An 18,704-nucleotide genomic window follows, 5' to 3' on the forward strand; every position below is an offset into this window, starting at 1 on the left:
AGGAGGACTTCCTCAATGAGTGGCCACTATTCAGATGAAAGGCAAAGTAAAATTCCTCCCAGAAAGACACAGGAACAGTTGGAGAACAGAATCCTTCTAAGGCTTGCACCTTGACAAGCATATAGACTTTCTGAGGCACTGCAAACTGTATAAACTGTTTCAGTCCTCTTAGGAATGCATTTGTTAGCATTTAGAGAAAAGAAAATTTTACCTTTGGACCCACATTTTAAATACCTGTTAATAGCTAACTATCACAGGTTGTAGAGCTTAATATAGCCATTTTTTAAAAAGATGTATTGATTTACTTGGCTGTGGTGGGTGAGTAGGGGCTATTCTGTTGCAGTATGCAGGCTTCTCATTGTGGTGGCTTTTGTTGTGGAGGCTCGAGGCACAGGGGCTTCAATAATAGCAGCTCATGGGCTCCCTAGTTGTGGCTCTCGAACTCTAGAGAGCTGGCTTAGTAGTTGTGGTACATAGACTTAGTTGCTCCGCAGTATAGGGGATCTCCCTGGACCAGGGATCAAACCAGTGTCCCTTGCATCAGCAGGTGGATTCTAAACCACTGGACCACCAGGGAAGCCCTTGTCAATCATTTATTTTGCAAGTGGTTTCACAGGTGAGCAATTTGAGGACTCCACAGGGCAGTCTGTCTGCCTGGCTTCATGTGGGGGCAGCAAGGTCTAGTGATAGCCTTCTAGGTGGCGTCTTTGCTCCTGTGTCTGACATCTCAGTGATCCTTGGGCTTTTCTTGATGCCCACCTGGGGCTTCAGACCCCAGGGCTTCTTCATGTGGCTTGAGCTGCTCATAGCATGGTGGTTTTGAGAAAGCTGCACTTTCTAGAAGTAGGAAATAGATGTTACTAAGGCCAGTTAAGGGCTATACCTGAAACAGGAACAGTGTCACCGCTGCCGTATTCTAACAGTCAAAGTAGTCACAGAGCCCATCGAGGTTCAAGGGGAGTGTCAAGTCCTTGTTGCAGAAGAGCAGTGGGGTTGGGAGATATTATGTGGCCATCTTTAGAACATACAACCTATCACAACTGATAATCTTTTTAGGAATATATCACATGGAAATTATGCCAGAGAAGTACAAATCAGAGAAGCTCATCACAGCTTTTGTAGGAAAAAACCTCCAAACAGTGGAAACAATCTATAGGCCTACCAATAGGTAAATGACTAAATCAATTGTCACGTACCAACTCACAGGAATAAAAAGCCATAATAATTGAAAAGACTACGAAATAACGTGAATAAGTGTTACTCGTAGCTCAGTTGGTAAAGAATCTGCCTGCAGCGCAGGAGACCTGGGTTCAATTCCTGGGTCGGGAAGATTCCCTGGAGAAGGAAATGGCTTTCCACTCCAGTATTCTTGCCTGGAGAATCCCATGGACAGAGGAGCCTGGCAGGCCAGTCCATGGGGTCGCAAGAGTCGGACATGACTTAGCGACTAAACTACTACTACTACTACTATAAAAGGAGAAAATGTACAATTGAAAAGCATATGTACTACGATGATAATTATGTAAAACCCTGCACACATCTGGGTAAAGTCTGGAAGGAAATATGCAGAAATGAAAATTATTGCCTTGAGGTGGTAAGATTCTACATATCTTCCATTTTCCTCTTTATTGTTACAGCTTCACGAAAAATGAAATTGAGAAGAAAAGAAGTAAAGCTTTAATTGTCAGTGCTCAGTGCTTGGCAGGTACATGTAGAAGTGCAGGGAAGATACACTGAATACAGGGAATTACAGCTCTCCCTGTAATTCACTCATTCAGATAAACTGCCAGGTCAGAGGATCCACAGATATTCTTGTTTATAATTAACTTTCTGCTTTGACCTCTCATTTTCAGAATGCTGATTGTCATAGGAGCAATAATTGTCATATTAGCCTTGCTATGTTCTTAAGGCTGGTCATGATATGAGATTGTAAATACTTTAAAAGCTACTATAACATAAAACATAAGGTGATATTTTAATCTTTTTCATAATAACTCCATCTACCGCTACCCCTCCTTCTAACCCTGTCTCCCATGAAACACTCCCAGTAGTGAAGCCTCTATGCAGTCTCTTGAATCTTGGCTGACATTGTTGACCCTATTAACCAATAAAATATGCCAGAAGTGATGCTGTGTTAGGTCCAGGCTTCAGTCTTGAAATGATAGTAGCTTCCACTTTTTGCTCTTGGGAGCCCTGAGCTGCCATGTACGAAATCCAATTACCTTGTTGTAGGGACCACATAAAGCTGGGAGGTCAGCTGACCAGGGAGCTGGGAGGCCTCCCTCAATATGCCAGCTGATTGCAGATACACAAGTGACCACTGGCAAGATCAATAGAAAAATCACTCAGCTGAGCCTAGCCCAAGTGAACAGTTGTTTTACAACACTAAGTTTGGGGAGAGTTTGTTATGCAGCAACAGAAACACCAGATACCTGTGCCTTTTATTGATGTACTCATTCCAAAATATTTATTGAATCTCTTGTTGTTGTTGTTGTTCAGTAGCTAAGTCATGTCTGACTCTTTGCAACACCATGAACTTAGCACTCCAGGCTTCCCTGTCCTTCATTATCTCCCTGAGTTTGCTCAAACTCATGTCCCTTAAGTCAGAGATGCCATCCAACCATTTCATCTTCTGTCACTCCCTTCTCCTCTTGCCCTCTATCTTTCCTAGCATTTGGGTCTTTACAAATGAGTCGGCTCTTCACATCAGGTGGCCAAAGTATTGGAGCTTCAGCTTCAGCATCAGTCCTTCCAATGAATATTCAGGGTTGATTTCCTTTAGGATTGACTGGTTTGATCTCCTTGCTGTCCAAGGACTTTCAAGAGTCTTTTCCAGCACCACAGTTCAAAAGCATCAGTTCTTCAGCACTCAGCCTTCTTCACGGTCCATCTCTCACATTGGTACATAACCACTGGAAAACCCGTAGTTTGATTATATGGACCTTTGTCGGCAAAGCGGTATCTCTGCTTTTTAATACACTGTCTAGGTTTGTCATAGCTTTTCTTCCAAGGAGCAAGTGTCTTTTAATTTCATACCTGCAGTCACCCTCTGCAGTGATTTTGGAGCCCAAGAAAATGAAATCTGACACTGTTTCCACTTTTTCCTCATTTATTTGCCATGAAATGATAGGACCACATGCCATGATCTTCATTTTTTGAATGTTGAGTTTTAAGCCAGCTTTTTCACTCTTTTCTTTCACCTTCATCAAGAAACTCTTTAGTTCCTCTTCATTTTTTGCCATTAAAATGGTATCATCTACATATCTGAGGCTGTTGATATTTCTCCCAGCAATCTTGCTTCCAGCTTGTGATTCATCCAGCCCAGCATTTTGTATGAGGTACTCTGCATATAAGTTAAATAAGCAGGGCAACAATATATAGCCTTGACATACTCCTTTCCCAATTTTGAACTAGTCCATTGTTCCATGTCCAGTTCTAACTGTTTCTTCTTGATCTGCTTACAGGTTTCTCAGGAGGCAGCTTAGTGGTTTGGTATTCCCATCTCTTTAAGAATCTTCCACAGTTTTTTGTGATCCACACAGTCAAAGGCTTGAATATCTACCAGTGCCAGTTCTAGGAACTGGATACAGTGGTGAAAATTAACAATTAAACAAATAGATAAACACTTCCTAAGGAAGTTGGTCTTGAGTAGAGATCTAAATGATTAGATGGAGCCAACTATACAAAGATTAGAAGGAATCATGTTGCAGAGATGGTGAAGAGATGCAGTCAAACAGGTAGGTAGGGACTAGATCATGTTTTGGCCCTGGAGGAGTATGGATTTTATTCTATATGTAATGGGTATTTACTGGAGAGTTTAACAAAATAGAATAATATTGTCTAATGTGGTCTCTTAAAAAGATGATTCTGGCAGCCATGTAGAATAAAAACTGTAGGGTCACCAGAGGAATTAGCCAACTCTTGCCATAGTCCAGGTAGTACGTAAGGATGGTTCAGACTAGAGAAGTAGATCTCAAAGTATGGTCTTGGTAGCTTAGTGTTTCCTTAAAAAACTAAACATTGATTTGCTATATGACCTAGCAGTTCTACTTCTTGGTGTATATCCAAGAAAACGGAAAAGCTTGCACACTGATGTTCATAGCAACATTATTGATAATAGCTAAAAAGTGGAAAGAACTCAAATGTCTATCAACTAGTGAATAAATAAAATGCAGTATATATCCCGGAGAAGGCAATGGCACCCCACTCCAGTACTCTTGCCTGGAAAATCCCATGGATGGAGGAGCCTGGTAGGCTGCAGTCCATGGGGTCGCCAAGTCGGGCACGACTGAGCAACTTCACTTTCACTTTTCACTTTCCTGCATTGGAGAAGGAAATGGCAACCCACTCCAGTGTTCTTGCCTGGAGAATCCCAGGGATGGGGGAGCCTGGTGGGCTGCTGACTATGGAGTCACACAGAGTTGGACATGACTGCAGAGACTTAGCAGTATATATCCATGTAATGGAATATTATTAAGCTATAGGAGTAAATGAAGTACTGATAGATGCTACACATGAACTCTGAAAATACTATGCTAAGTAAAAGAAGACCACTGAATTGAAAGTTCAATTCAGTTTTTACAAAGCACCCAGAATTGGCAAATCCTTAGAAAAAGAAAGTAGATCAGTGGTTATCAGGGGTTGGTATGAGAGGCAATGGGTAAAGATTGCTAATGCAGAGATAATTGCACAACTTTGTAAACATGCTGAAAACTATTGAACCATCGGTCTTTTCTTTCCTTTTTTTTTTTTTTTTTTTTTTTAAGCTTCATCATACATCTCATGTGCTCTTAGTCCTTCCACCAGGGATTGAACCCAGACGCCCAGCATTGGAACCTTGAGTCCTAACCACTGGACCACCAGGGAATCCCCTGTTGATCTTAAAAGGGTGAAGTTTATGGTATACAAAGTATAGCTCCATTTTTTTTAATGTTAAAAAGTGCTTTCTGGGGAGCCCTGAAGATCCCTCTGAGACATTCTTGTGGGTTTGTAAGGTCAAAAGTACTTTCATAATAGCAGTAAGACATTACTTGCCTTTCTTACTCTCATTCTTTCATGAGTATACAGCAGAATTTTCCAGAGGCTATGTGACATGTGATATTGCAGCAAATTGAATGCAGAAGTAGCTATGAAAGAAAATCCAGCCTTTTTAAAAAAAGTCAGACATTAAAGAGATTGGCAAAAAAGTAAAGCAATGCTACCATTATCACTAAATTTGGGGGGATATGTCTATTTAAAGTGTACTATTTATATTAACATGATACAGACTTATTTTTTAAAGGGTAAATAAATATTTTAAATTGTTTCAGCTCTGATTTCTGATGCTAATGATATATATTAATACAACTCATATAAACATAACAGGTCTTTAGAGTCCATAACAGGAATTTCCAAGAGTGTGAAGGAACCCTGAGACCAAAACATCTGAGGATTGCTGAAGTAGAATGATAGCAATGGAAACATTAAAAAGTGGTTTGAAATAAGCTCTATTGCTGGGGATTTAGATGTTAGTAGTAAGAGGAAGAAAGAATCAAGGATGGGTTCTGGTTGGGGGCCTAAGCAAGTATGCATGGTGGGGCCATGAGCTGAAATCAGGAGAACTTCAATATGTCAGCAAATCTGGAAAACTCAGCAGTGGGCACAGGATTGGAAAAGGTCAGTTTTCACTCCAGTCACAAAGAAGGACAATGCCAAAGAAAGTTCAAACTACCATACAGTTGTACTCATCTCACATGCTAGCAAGGGTATGCTCAAAATTCTTCAAGTTAGGCTTCAGCAGTGCATGAAAACTTCCAGATGTACAAGTTGGGTTTAGAGAAGGCAGAAGAACCAGAGATTAAATTGCCAACATTCGTGGGATCATCGAGAAAGCAAGGGAATTCCAGAAAAAATGCCTACTTCTGCTTCATTGACTACGCTAAAGCCTTTGACTGTGTGGATCACAAGAAACTCTGGAAAATTCTTAGAGAGGAATACCAGACCACTTACCTGTCTCTTGAAAAACCTGTATGCTGGTCAAGAAGCAACCGTTAGAACTGGACATGGAATAACAGACTGGTTCAAAATTGGGAAAGGCAAAACAAACAAAAAAAATGGGGAAAGGAATACGTCAAGGCTGTATATTGTCACCCTGCTTCTTTATAACTTATGTGCAGAGTATATCATGCGAAATGCCGGGCTGGATGAATCACAAGCTGAAGTCAAGATTCCTGGGGAAAATACCCACAAACTCAGATAATTGATACCACTCTAAAGGCAGAAAGTGAAGAGGAACTAAAGAGTCTCCTGGTGAGGGTGAAAGAGGAGAGTAAAAAGGTGGCTTGAAACTCAACATTTAAAGAAAACCAAGATCATGGCATCCAGTGTCATCATGTGTGTGTGCTAAGTTGCTTCAGTTGTGTTCGACTCTGTGCGGCCCCATGGACTGTAGCCCACCAGGCTCCTTTGTCCATGGGATTCTCCAGCCAACAATACTGTAGTGGGTTGCCATGCCCTCCTGCAGGGGATCTTCCCAACCCAGGGGCTGAACCTTCATCTCTTATGTTTCCTATATTGGCAGGTGAGTTCTTTGCCTCTAGTGCCACCTGGGAAACCCTCTGGTGCCATCAGTTCAGTTTAGTTCAATTACTCAGTCATGTCCGACTCCATGGACTGCCGCATGCCAGGCTATCACCAACTCCTGGAGCTTGCTCAAACTCATATCCATCGAGTCGCTGATGTCATCCAACCATCTCATCTTCTGTCGCCCCCTTCTCCTCCTGCCTTCAATCTTGCCCAGAATCAGGGTCTTTTCCAATTAGACAGTTCCTTACATCAGGTGGCCAAAGTATTGGCATGTCAGCTTTAACATCAGCTTTTCCAGTGAATATTCAGGTCTGATTTCCTTTAGGATTGACTGGTTGATCTCCTTGCAGTCCAAGGGACTCTCAAGAGTCTTCCACAACACCATAGTTCAAAAGCATCATTTCTTCAGCCCTCAGCTTCGTTTATAGTTCAACTCTCACACATATACATGACTACTGGAAAAACCATAGCTTTGACTAGATGGAGCATTTGTTGGCAAAGTAATGTCTCTGCTTTTCAATATGCTGTCTAGGGTGGTCATAGCTTTTCTTCCAAGGAGCAAGTGTCTTTTAATTTCATGGCTGCAGTCACCATCCACAGTGATTTTGGAGCCCAAGAAAATTAAATCTGACACTGTTTCCCCTTTTTCCCCATTTATTTGCCATGAAATGATAGAACCAGATGCCATGATCCTCATTTTTTGAATGTTGAGTTTTAACCCAGCTTTTTTCACTCTGTTTCACTTTCATCAAGAAGTTCTTTAGTTCCTCTTTGCTTTCTGTGTTAAGGATGGTGTCATCTGCATATTTGAGGTTATTGATTTTCCCCTGACCATCTTGATTCCAGCTTGTGCTCATCCAGCCTGGCATTTCACAAGATGTTTGCCCATCTTTGGATGAAATGTTCCCTTGGTATCTCTAATTTTCTTGAAGAGATCTCTAGTCTTTCCCATTCTATTGTTTTCCTCTATTTCTTTGCATTGATCACTTAGGAAGGCTTTCTTATCTCTCCTTGCTGTTCTTTGGAACTCTGCATTCAGATGGATATCTCTTTCCTTTTCTCCTTTGCCTTTCGCTTCTTTTTTTCTCTCAGCTATTTGTAAGACCTCCTCAGACAACCTCAGACAGGCTTTTTGCATTTCTTTTTCTTGGGGATAGTCTTGATCACTGTCTCCTGTATAACGTCATAAACTTCGGTCCATAGTTCTTCAGGCAGTCTATCAAATCTAATCCCTTGATTCTATTTGTCACTTCCACTGAAAAATAAGGGATTTGATTTAGGTCATATCTGAATGGTCTAGTGGTTTTCTCTACTTCCTTCAATTTAAGCCTGAATTTTGCAATAAGGTGCTCATTATCTGCAAAGAAGGCAATGGCACCCCACTCCAGTACTCTTGCATGGAAAATCCCATGGATGGAGGAGCCTGGTGGGTTGCTAGGAGTCAGACACGACTGAGCGATTTCACTTTCACTTTTCACTTTCATGCTTTGGAGAAGGAAATAGCAACCCAATCCAGTGTTCTTGCCTTGAGAATCCTAGGGACGGGGGAGCCTGGTGGGCTGCCATCTATGGGGTTGCACAGAGTCGGACACAACTAAAGTGACTTAGCAGCAGCTCGTTATCTGAGCCACAGTCACCTCCTGATCTTGTTTTTGCTGACTGTATAGAGCTTTTCCATCTTCAGCTGCAAAGAATATAATCTATCTGATTCCAGTATTGACCATCTGGTGATGTCCATGTGTAGAGTCTTTTCTTGTATTGTTGGAAGAGGGTGTTTGCTATGACCGGTGTAGTCTCTTGACAAAATTCTGTTAGCCTTTATCCTGTTTCATTTTGTACTCCAAAGCCAAACTCGCCTGTTACTCCAGTTATCTCTTGACTTCCTACTTTTGCACTCCAGTTCCCTATGATGAAAAGGACATCTCTTTCTGGTGTTAGTTCTAGATGGTCTTGCAGGTTTTCATAGAATCATTCAGCTTCAGCTTCTTCAGCACTAGTGTTTGGTGCATAGACTTGGATTACTGTGATATTGAATGGTTTGCCTTGAAAACCAAGAGAGATCATTCTGTTGTTTTTGAAATTGCACCCGAGTACTGCATTTCAGACTCTAGTTGACTATGATGGCTCCTCCATTTCTTCTAAGGGATTCTTGCTCACAGAAGTAGATATAATGGTCATCTGAATTAAATTCACCCATTCCAGTCCATTCAAGTTCACTGATTCCTAAAATGCCGATGTTCACTCTTGACTCTTGCCATCTCCTGTTTGGCCACTTCCAATTTACTTTGATTCATGGACCTAACCTTTCCTATGCAATATTGTGCTTACAGAATCGGACTTTACTTCCATTACCAGTCACATCCACACCTGGGCATGGTTTTTTTCTTTGGCTCTGTCTCTTCATTCTTTCTAGAGTTACTTCTCCACTCTTCTCCAGCAGCATATTGGGTACCTACTGACCTGGGGAGTTCATCTTTCAGTATCATATCTTTGTGTTTTCACACTGTTCATGGGGTTCTGAAGGCAAGAATACTGAAGTGGTTTGCCATTCCCTTCTCCAGGGGACCCCGTTTTGTCAGAACTCTCCACTATGACCTGTCTATCTTGGGTGGCCCTACATGGCATGGCTCATTGTTTCATTGAGTTACACAATGCTGTGGTCCATTTGATCAGTTTGGTTAGTTTTCTGTGATCATGGCTTTCATTCTGTCTGCCCTCTGATGGATAAGGATAAGAGGTTTATGGAAGCTTCCTGATGGGACAGACTGACTTTGGGGGTCACTGGTACCTCACTTCACGGCAAATAGAAGAGGGGAAAGTGGAAGTAGTGACATTTTATTTTCTTGGGCTCCGAAGTCACTGTGAACAGTAGCTGCATCCGTGAAGTTAAAAGACCTTTGTTCCTTGGAAACAAAGCTATGATGAACCTAAACAGTATATTAAAAAGCAGAGACATTACTTTGCCAACAAAGGTCTGTATAGTCAAATGTATGGTTTTTCCTGTAGTCATGTACGGATGCGAGAGTTGGACTATAAAGAAGGCTGAGCCCAAAGAACTGATGCTTTCAAACTGTGGTGCTGAAGAAGACTCTTAGTTCTTTGGACTGCAAGGAGATCAAACAGTCAATTCTAAAGGAAATCAACTAAATACCCATTGGAAGGATCAATGCTGAAGCTGAAACTTCAATACTTTGGCCACCTGATGGGAAGTGCCACCTCATTGGAAAAGACCTTGAGGCTGGGAAACATTGAGGGCAGGAGAAGAACTTGACAGAGGATGAGATGTTTGGATAGCATCTCATCAGTGGACATGAGTTTGAGGAAATTCCAGGAAATTGTAAGGGACAGTGAAGCCTGGTGTGCTGTAATCCATGAGATCACAAAGTATTGGACATGACTTAGCAACTGAACAACAGCAACGTGTGAGGAAGAAGTTGGGCAGAGAAAAATTAACTTCTACATCAGAAATTTAGATACTTAGACATTGAAGGACGACCTTATTTACTGCTTTCTCCAATCTGATGAATTAGATATTTTATCTTCATTTTACATATGAAGATGTTATAACTCAGAATTTGCCTAGAAAGCAGGAGATGAATCCTGCTCTGCACCAGGTCTGACTGAAATCCATGCTTATCTCAGTTTCCCTTAACTAAATTCACCTAAACTCCCAAATGAGCTTCCCCGGTGGCACAGTGGTAAGAATCTGCCCGCTAATGCAGGAGGTGCAAGAGAAATGCGTTTGATTCCTGGGTCGGAGGATCCCCTGGAGTAGGAAATGGCAACTCATTCCAGTATTCTTCCCTGGAAAATTCCATGGACAGAGAAGGTTGGAGGGCTACAGTCCATGGCGTCGCAGAGTCAGACATGACTGAGAGCACACACACACACACAAACTCCCAAATAGGAGGAAACAATAAAGGGATTTAGGTAAAAATGATATTTAAAGTGTGTAGCCACCATTTTGGTACCCTATGAAGGCTTCAGTTCCCACAAGCAGCCACGGCAGGTTTCCTGTGAGATGGTACAAGATGAGGGACCAAGTGGGCATCAAGCATGTCCACTAGGTGTGGGCCCATCAGAGACCAATCCTGCCCCACAGAGGGCCAGAAAAGCCAGGGGCTGGGTCAAGGGGAGGAGGAGGAGGAAGTGATAGGGTGAGTTTTCACCTTTTAGGAAGAATTTTAATATTTCAACAGAATGCAACAACTGCAGTGTAAAGCCAGCTGAAAGTTAGCTGTGATGTTAGTAAGGTTGGTGTTAAAATATTTCCCCTTTCATTCTGGATTCAGAGAAATTGTTTTCAAAATCAGAGATTGGGTTTTAGTTTTGCCCTTTTTGTTGTCTTGCAAATAATCAACTTACTCTATTTCTAATTCTTGGATAAAATTAACCACCTACGCAACCAATCTATCAAATATGGGAATGTGATTTATAAGATATATTCATTTTAACATAATTTCAGCATAACAAAACAATACATGGAGACAAACTCAAAGTTCAAATTCCTGCAAGTTCAATCTGAAAAAATGTTTGTATTACTATTGTTATCTAAGCTAGGTACTATCAGTAAGACCTTAATATTGCTTACTGTATATTATTTGGTATTAAAGTTTTCATTCTTTCACATTTGTAAATGGCATTATGATTGTGCTTTTTAAAAAAGATTCAATATCTTAGATGTACATACTACAGTATTTCTGATGAGATATTTTATATCTGACAGTTAATTTCCAATAATCTAGTGTAGTGGAGTGTGGGGTTATAAATGAACAAGACTGCCCATATAGCGATAAATGTTGAATCCAGGTAATCAGTACATAGTAGCAGTTTAGTCACTAAGTCGTGTCCAACTCTTGTGACCCCATGGACTATATAGCTTGCCAGGCTCCTCTGTCCATGGGATTCTCTAGGCAAGAATACTGGAGTGGATTGCCATTTCCTTCTGCAGGGAATCTTCCCAACCCACGAACTGAACCCGGGTCTCCTGCACTGCAGGCCGATTCTTTTCCAACTGAGCTACGATGGAAGGCCAGTACATAGCTCTGAGGGAATCAGTACACAGGGACTCATTATTCCATTCTTTCTACTTTGTCTATGTTTGGAAATTTCCAAAACAAAAAATTTAAGAAAAAAGTTCTATATTTATGCAATTTTTGGAGAGTGCTGCTGTTCAAAAAAAAAGGACACAGGATACCAGACAGTAAATTATTTTCTGTATTTCACTTGCTTTAGGTTCTCTTTTTTTTCTTCCTTGAAAGGGTTCTGTGAAACTGTACATTTCAAGATGAATATAAAAAGTAGTATGTATTTACCCATAATTTCCTTTTAGTAGTTTCTGGGCGTCTCTTATATACTTCCAACTATAGCAATGAGAGTAAATAATTCCCCCTAATTTAGTCTTAACGCTCAACTGCTGTCACATTAATTGCTACTTTTGTGTAGCTGCTGCCTAGCAATACATTACTAGACAAGACAGATATTTTAGAATCTAAATTTGGATATTAACTTAGCAAGTTTTTCATTTCTCATTAATTTACTTTTTAAGGTGAAAAAATGTTAATTCTGTTATTGGCTTAGTTCTTTATTATAATCTGGGCACATTTCATCTTAGAGGAATCTCCAGAACTTTTACCCAACAATGTTCGAAAGATGGTCCCACAATACTTTAACATTTCTAGCTATCAATTATTTTTATATCCCTAAATAAGGCACTCTTGCCACCCTTACCACCAACACCCCTTACCACCATGTGAAGAGATAACTTGAAGATGGCTATCTGCACACCGGAAAGAGCATTCTTCCCAAACAACTAAGCTGACCCTTTGCTCTTGGATTTCTCAGCCTTCAAAAGTGTGAGAAATAAATTTCTATGCTTAAACCTCCCAGTCTATGATAATCTGTTACTTGCAGCCTTAACTAAGACATGGAGTTTGGTGTTTTATAAGCCTAGATAGCAATTTTGTAAAGTAATAAAAGTTAGGCAAATGATTAAATTTAAGGACAGAACAGCTAAATACAGAGAGTTGAAACTATATTATCTAGCTCAAACCTTGAAGAAATGGAGTGTAAATTTTAAAATGATTATTTCCTGCTCTTGGTTCTTTAGTACTAGACAGTGTTCTTTCCTACTCTTAGTTAATAACATGCATATCTAAAATTAAGCCTCTTGTGTTGCCTTGGATTCTGTTACTTTAAATAGGCACCCACCAGATTATAATTTTTACTTGTTTGAAGATTGTTGGAGTCTGATATTAATTTCTTTCCTGCCAAAAAATCACAATGAGCAAGCTGGAAGTCAGAGACAATTATTCAGGATAGTACAATTAAATTGGCTTTTCTCCCAGCATCTTTCTTGTTACCTTTAATTATCGTTGGAGTCTGAAGTTCAAGGAAATAGTCATAGGAGAAGAATTCTTTTACAAAAAGAGGGGGAAAGGGAGAGAGATTGTGAGAGGAAGAGTCCATAGTTTTCCTAAAACAGAAGCGGTACTTTTCACAATGTATTCTAAAAACTGTTATGTAATTAAAATTGCTCCCTGGAAATGACCGAGAGAGTTCTAAGCTTGGAGGATAACAGTTGCTTAGAAGCAACTAAGGTTAATAAACATCCTACAATTTCTTTCTAAGATTTCAAGGCTAATTCAATGATGTGGTTATGTCTAAATTGCTAAGCTTAAAATAATTGCCTCATGAATAGTCTTATTGATTATGACTGAAAAACACAGAGGATCTGTGTTCTATTTTTAGTTTAAACATATGCTCTTTGTTGAAGAAGCCGAGGGATGCATTTAGTCAACTTTCTGAAAGAGTAAACTGTGATGTGTGGATGTGAGGAGAGAGAAAACAGTTCCTAACCTCCATAAGCTCTCAGCTACACAAGTTGGAAGAAAAAGATTTTTATATATGAATTAATTCATATTGCAAGAATAAATTACGTAGGACTAATTACAAATGCCTCTGAATTCAGAGTGGGAGAAAGTAGATGAGTGAGAGTTTTGTGATTTAGAGAAGGTATTCAAAATTGTATACGAAGTCTGAAACTAAGAACTCAGGTTTAAATTCCAGCATGTGGTTAGAGTCTAAAAATGGTGGATCCAAAATACACCCAAATCAAGATTGGTAGTTTTATTTAGTTGGCTTTTCGATTTGGTGGTTTCAACCATGAAATTTGTAGTTGAAACTGAGGAAGACTGCACATTTATAACATGAAATCGAGTTCATTAATGAATAGCCAAATTAAATAGTTTTGATTGAAAATTATGCATACATAAACATTATACCCTGCTAGATTTCAACATTTATAGTTACTTGTATTCTTAAGACTATTTTGGATCTCCTTATGTGCAACACTGTAAATCTGTAGGACTCTTTGACATATCACTAGAACACTGCCTGGCATACAGTAGGCACACGGCAAGAATTCTTGAGGACTTCCCTGGTAGTCTAGGGATTGGGAATCTGCCTGCTAATGCAAGGGACATGGGTTTGCTCCCTGCTCCGGGAAGATTTCACATGCCTTGGGATAACTGAGCCCGTGTGCCACAGCTACTGAACCCACATGCCCTGGAGCCCGGGCTCTGAAACAAGAGAAGCTATCGCAGTGAGAAGCCTGTGCATTCAACTAGAGAAAACCCCCATGCAGCAATGCAGCAATGAAGACCCAGAGCAACCAAAAATAAATAAAATTATTTTAAAAATTGTCAATTCATTCTCCATTATGCATGCATGTGTATATATGCATATATTCAATATTACTTTATCTATAGTCATTCGAATTACCCTTAAGGATAAGTCAGTAAAATAGCTACAAGTGTGTTATGTTTATGAGAATGACTATGATTCACAATGTTGATAATCTCACAGAAAAATACACATACACACTTTCAAAGAAAGATTTTGAATTACAAAAAGCAATAGATGCCTGTTGTACAATTTTTAATAATTAATAAATTTAATATTCAGAGATATGAAAAATAAAAAGTGGATGCTTTTCATATTTTTTAAGCACAAACATATGTATAGTTTATTTTTAACACAGAATCATACTACATATTTTCTTTCTTGATTTTCCATTCAACCATATAGTGAATTTTTTTTCCACCAATGCAACTTCTTTCTTTGCATTACACCACATAAATATACTATAATTTATATAAGCATTTCCTCTTGGTAGAAATAAGATTGTCTCCATTTTTTTATATCATAAACAATGTTTCAGGTAATATCATTGCACACAGTATGCTTTACTTGTGTGTTTTTGTAGGAGAGGTTCTGAGAAGCAGAACTGTTGAACCAAAAGGTAGGAGTGTTCTAAACTTTGATGGAAGATCTGTATTTTAATCACTACTCATATTCTCAATCTTGGCTTTGTGACAAGGAATCCATCCAACCAAAGAAACTATCAATTTCTTCCTCACGCTATGGACCCTGATTCTCAGTGGGGAGCCTGCCCTAGCTGCCTGAGATTCTAGTGGCTTACTGTTACCTCCTTGAAAAGAGATAAGCCTGGGTTGTTTTTTCCTCCAGAATATGGACTTACATATTCTTTCCTTTTAGGTTTAAAATATGTATTTTTTTTTTTTAAACTGGGAAGGATCTTACAGACCAATCCCCTTATTTGGGGGGCATACTTTTAGTTGCAAGTAAAAGAAAAATAATTCAAGCTGGCTGAAACACTAAAAGGAATGTATTGGCTCACATTAACTGACAAACTTCAGATACTGAGCTGGCTTCTTGTGTGATTTGACCCAGAGTTCACGATACAATCTGCTTTTCAGAGTTTCTCTACTCTCTGCACTGACCTGTATGATGGCTTCATCCTTGGTCTGGCTTTCCCCCATAGGGCTACCAGCAATTCTGTATTCTTCCTTACTGACATCCAAGATGAGAAGATGGTGCTCCTTCCTCTGTCAAACAAAGGTTCCGAACCTCACACTAAATAGACCAGCTTAGACAATAGACAATTGTACATCTCCAAATCATTAACCCTTGAAAAGGTCATAGGTTCACAAAGCCTCCCCCTAGAGTTAGTGGTAAGGCCAGTCCCACCCAAACAACATCCAGGCTACACAATGAAGGGAGGGGAATGGCTTCTGATTAAACAAACACTCCTTAGGGAGGAACTTCCTTTCCTCTTGCCTCCTGTTTCCATAAGGAGGGACCTCTACTACTGTAACACTCGTGGCCCCTCCTTTACCCGATGCTTACTGTTCTCGTGGGTGATGGATAGCAAAGGCTGTTCATGGTCCTCATTTCTCTGATGGAAGAAGCTAATCTAATTAAATGTTGTAAGCACTGAAGATTCGGCTGTTTTCTTTCCTCCTGGAACTTACATGGGATGGCAATACTAGGTTAAATGCAGTTGCTCTGCAATCTCAAATGTTCCCTTCTGTGTGCTGTGTCAGGGTATGGCCTGGGGGAAGATTTCTGAACACAAAATGCAACCTATCAACAATTGAGGAAATAAATGTATGATATTTCAAATATAGTTTGCTATTGTTTCAAGAAGTAGACAGATAAGGTACACTTAGTTTCTACAGGTTTGTGTCTTTATAATTGTATAGAGATCTTGAGGGCTTCCTAGGTGGTGCTAGCAGTAAAGACTCTGCTTCCCAATGTGGGGAGATGTTAAGAGACTCGGGTTTGATCCCTGGGTTGGGAAGATCCCCTGGAGGACGGCATGGCAACCCATTCCAGTATTCTTGCCTAGAGAATCCCATGGACAGAGGAGCCTTGCAGCCTGCAGTCCACAGGACTGTACACAGTTGGACACGACTGAAGTGACTTAGCATGCATGCACGCAGAGATCTTTAAAACATACAGAAATACAGGTTCTCTTCATATCCTTTGAATCAGGGGCTGAGTGGATATATAGACAAGCCTTTATACTTTTTAGCCCAGGGTAGCCTGAAGGTTTGCCCAATTCTTCCTGTCAACATTCTCCAGGCCAAATTGCACTTAAATATGTGCTCTTTCGGCTGCAAGTGGCAGAAGCCCAACTTAAATTACCTTAGGCAAAAAAAAAAGTCAAATTCACAATAACGATAAAGGATGTTTGCTCCATTTGTCTTCTCTGTCCTGGATGTCAGTCTCATTCTTCTCTCTCGCTGCAGACTATTTTTCTTCGCACAACAGAAACATGCCCACTGGTATCTCCTGAGGATTTCCGCTTACAACACTGGCCATCTGCAGAGAGACCACCTCAACTCTCTGGGCCCGAAGTCCAAGACCAATGGGAATCGCTTATTGGCCCAGCTTGAGCCATAAGCCTTCTTCTAGACCAATCAATTCTTCTGAGAGGAGTGTGTGTGTGCGTGTGTGTGCACGTGTGTGATGTTGTATAATATCATTGTAGCTTCTGAGAGAGCAATTTGGTTGGAATGAAAGGAAGGAGGTTCTCAGAAGGAGGCAGTCCTGAGAAAACAATTACACGTAAATCTACTAAAGTATTATTGGAAAAAAGAGAAAGAACAGGACTAGATGATGAAAAGGAACTAATGTTGGGTATTTTATGTGAGGTAAAGGGAGAAAAGAAGGTCTAGATATTTCATTGAGAAAGTAAGGAAACGTTTATGCGAAACTTTAGATAGGACAGACATACTCAAAATGCTGACTAATCTTGTGCTTTATTTACTTTCAAATACTTCAGTAAAATGGAGGAGGAAATGGCAACCCGCTCCAATTTTCTTGCCTGGAGAATCCCATGGACAGGGAAGCTTGGTGGGCTATAGTCCACAGGGTCAAAAAGAGTTGGATACAACTGATCGACTAAGCACCCACGCACTTCAGTAAAAAAAAAACAATTAAATGGCAAAATGTTAATATTCAAACCAGGTGATGGGAGAATAGTCAAATTCATGGAATCGTAAAGTACCCTGGTAGATGGTAGGGGAGGAGGTTGGGATAGGCGAGGGAGAATGGGTAGTTGGTGTTCAATGGGGACAGAGTTTCAATTTAGGAAGATGAAAAATTCAGGAGGATGATGGTACAACAATGTGAATGTATTTAGTGCCCCTGAACTATACTGTTAAATATGGTTAAAACAGTATATTTTATATAATGTGACTTTACCATAACAAAAAATTTTTAAAGACTAAGTGATGGGTATACTGCTGCTGCTGCTGCTGCTGCTAAGTCGCTCCAGTCGTGTCCGACAGGTGTCCATTATTCTAGTCTTTCTGTATGCTTGAAAAATGTTCATCACAAAAGAAAAAAATAATCAAATTCTGAAGTGAACCTAAGATGAGAAGTCATAAGCAGCACAGAGGGAAAAGATTAGTCAACTCAGGTAGAGAGATTTCATAGACTTACAGACATCAGAGGGCTTTCCAGGTGGCTCAGTGGTAAAGAATTGGCCTACCAATGCAAGAGACTCAGGAGACACAGGTTCAACCCCTGGGTCTGGAAGATCCCCTGGAGAAGGGAATGGCAACCCACTCCAGTTTTCTTGCTTGGACAGTTCCATGGACAGAGGAGCCTGGGGGACTACAGTCCATGGGGTTGCAAAGAGTCAGACATGACTGAGTGTATGTGCACACATACACACAGACATCAGAGCTGAGAAGGCCTTAGATAGTCTACAATCCAGTCTTTGGTTTTGTTCCCAGTTCCACCACTGACAGTGTGTGTTTGGGTAAGTCACGAAAATCCAGTGGAACTTAAGACATTTTTATTTGTAAAATGAGGGAGCTAGCTTTGCTGATTTCAAATATTCTGTGTTAAACTCATTCAAAGCTAGCTAAGCCGAGCTCTCAGGTATCAGCAAAACCAAGAAAGTGAGTTACCCCTACTGCCTGGCATTCAAGGCCCTTCATGCTCTGGCTCCAACTGAATTTCTGTCCTCTATACACTTTTATACCCCAGTCATTTCTTCTGTGCCCGGATGTTCCCTCCCAGTTCTACCTCCTATTTCTTTTATGAGATCATCTCAAATATGACCACGTTCATGGTGTCATATTGGATTCCTTAATAAGATCTGACTTCTGTTCACTATATCCCACATATTTATAGAACGTGTCATGTGGAATACACAATATTTTACTTTTTACTATTTCTAATGGTATTTTAATTAGTTTTGAAAAATATTTTCCTTCCTTGTTGTTCCATTGCTCAGTCATGTCTCTTTGCAACCCCATGGA

The sequence above is a fragment of the Ovis aries genome, chromosome 3 (assembly GCF_016772045.2).
Source record: "Ovis aries strain OAR_USU_Benz2616 breed Rambouillet chromosome 3, ARS-UI_Ramb_v3.0, whole genome shotgun sequence".
Lineage (NCBI taxonomy): Eukaryota > Metazoa > Chordata > Mammalia > Artiodactyla > Bovidae > Ovis > Ovis aries.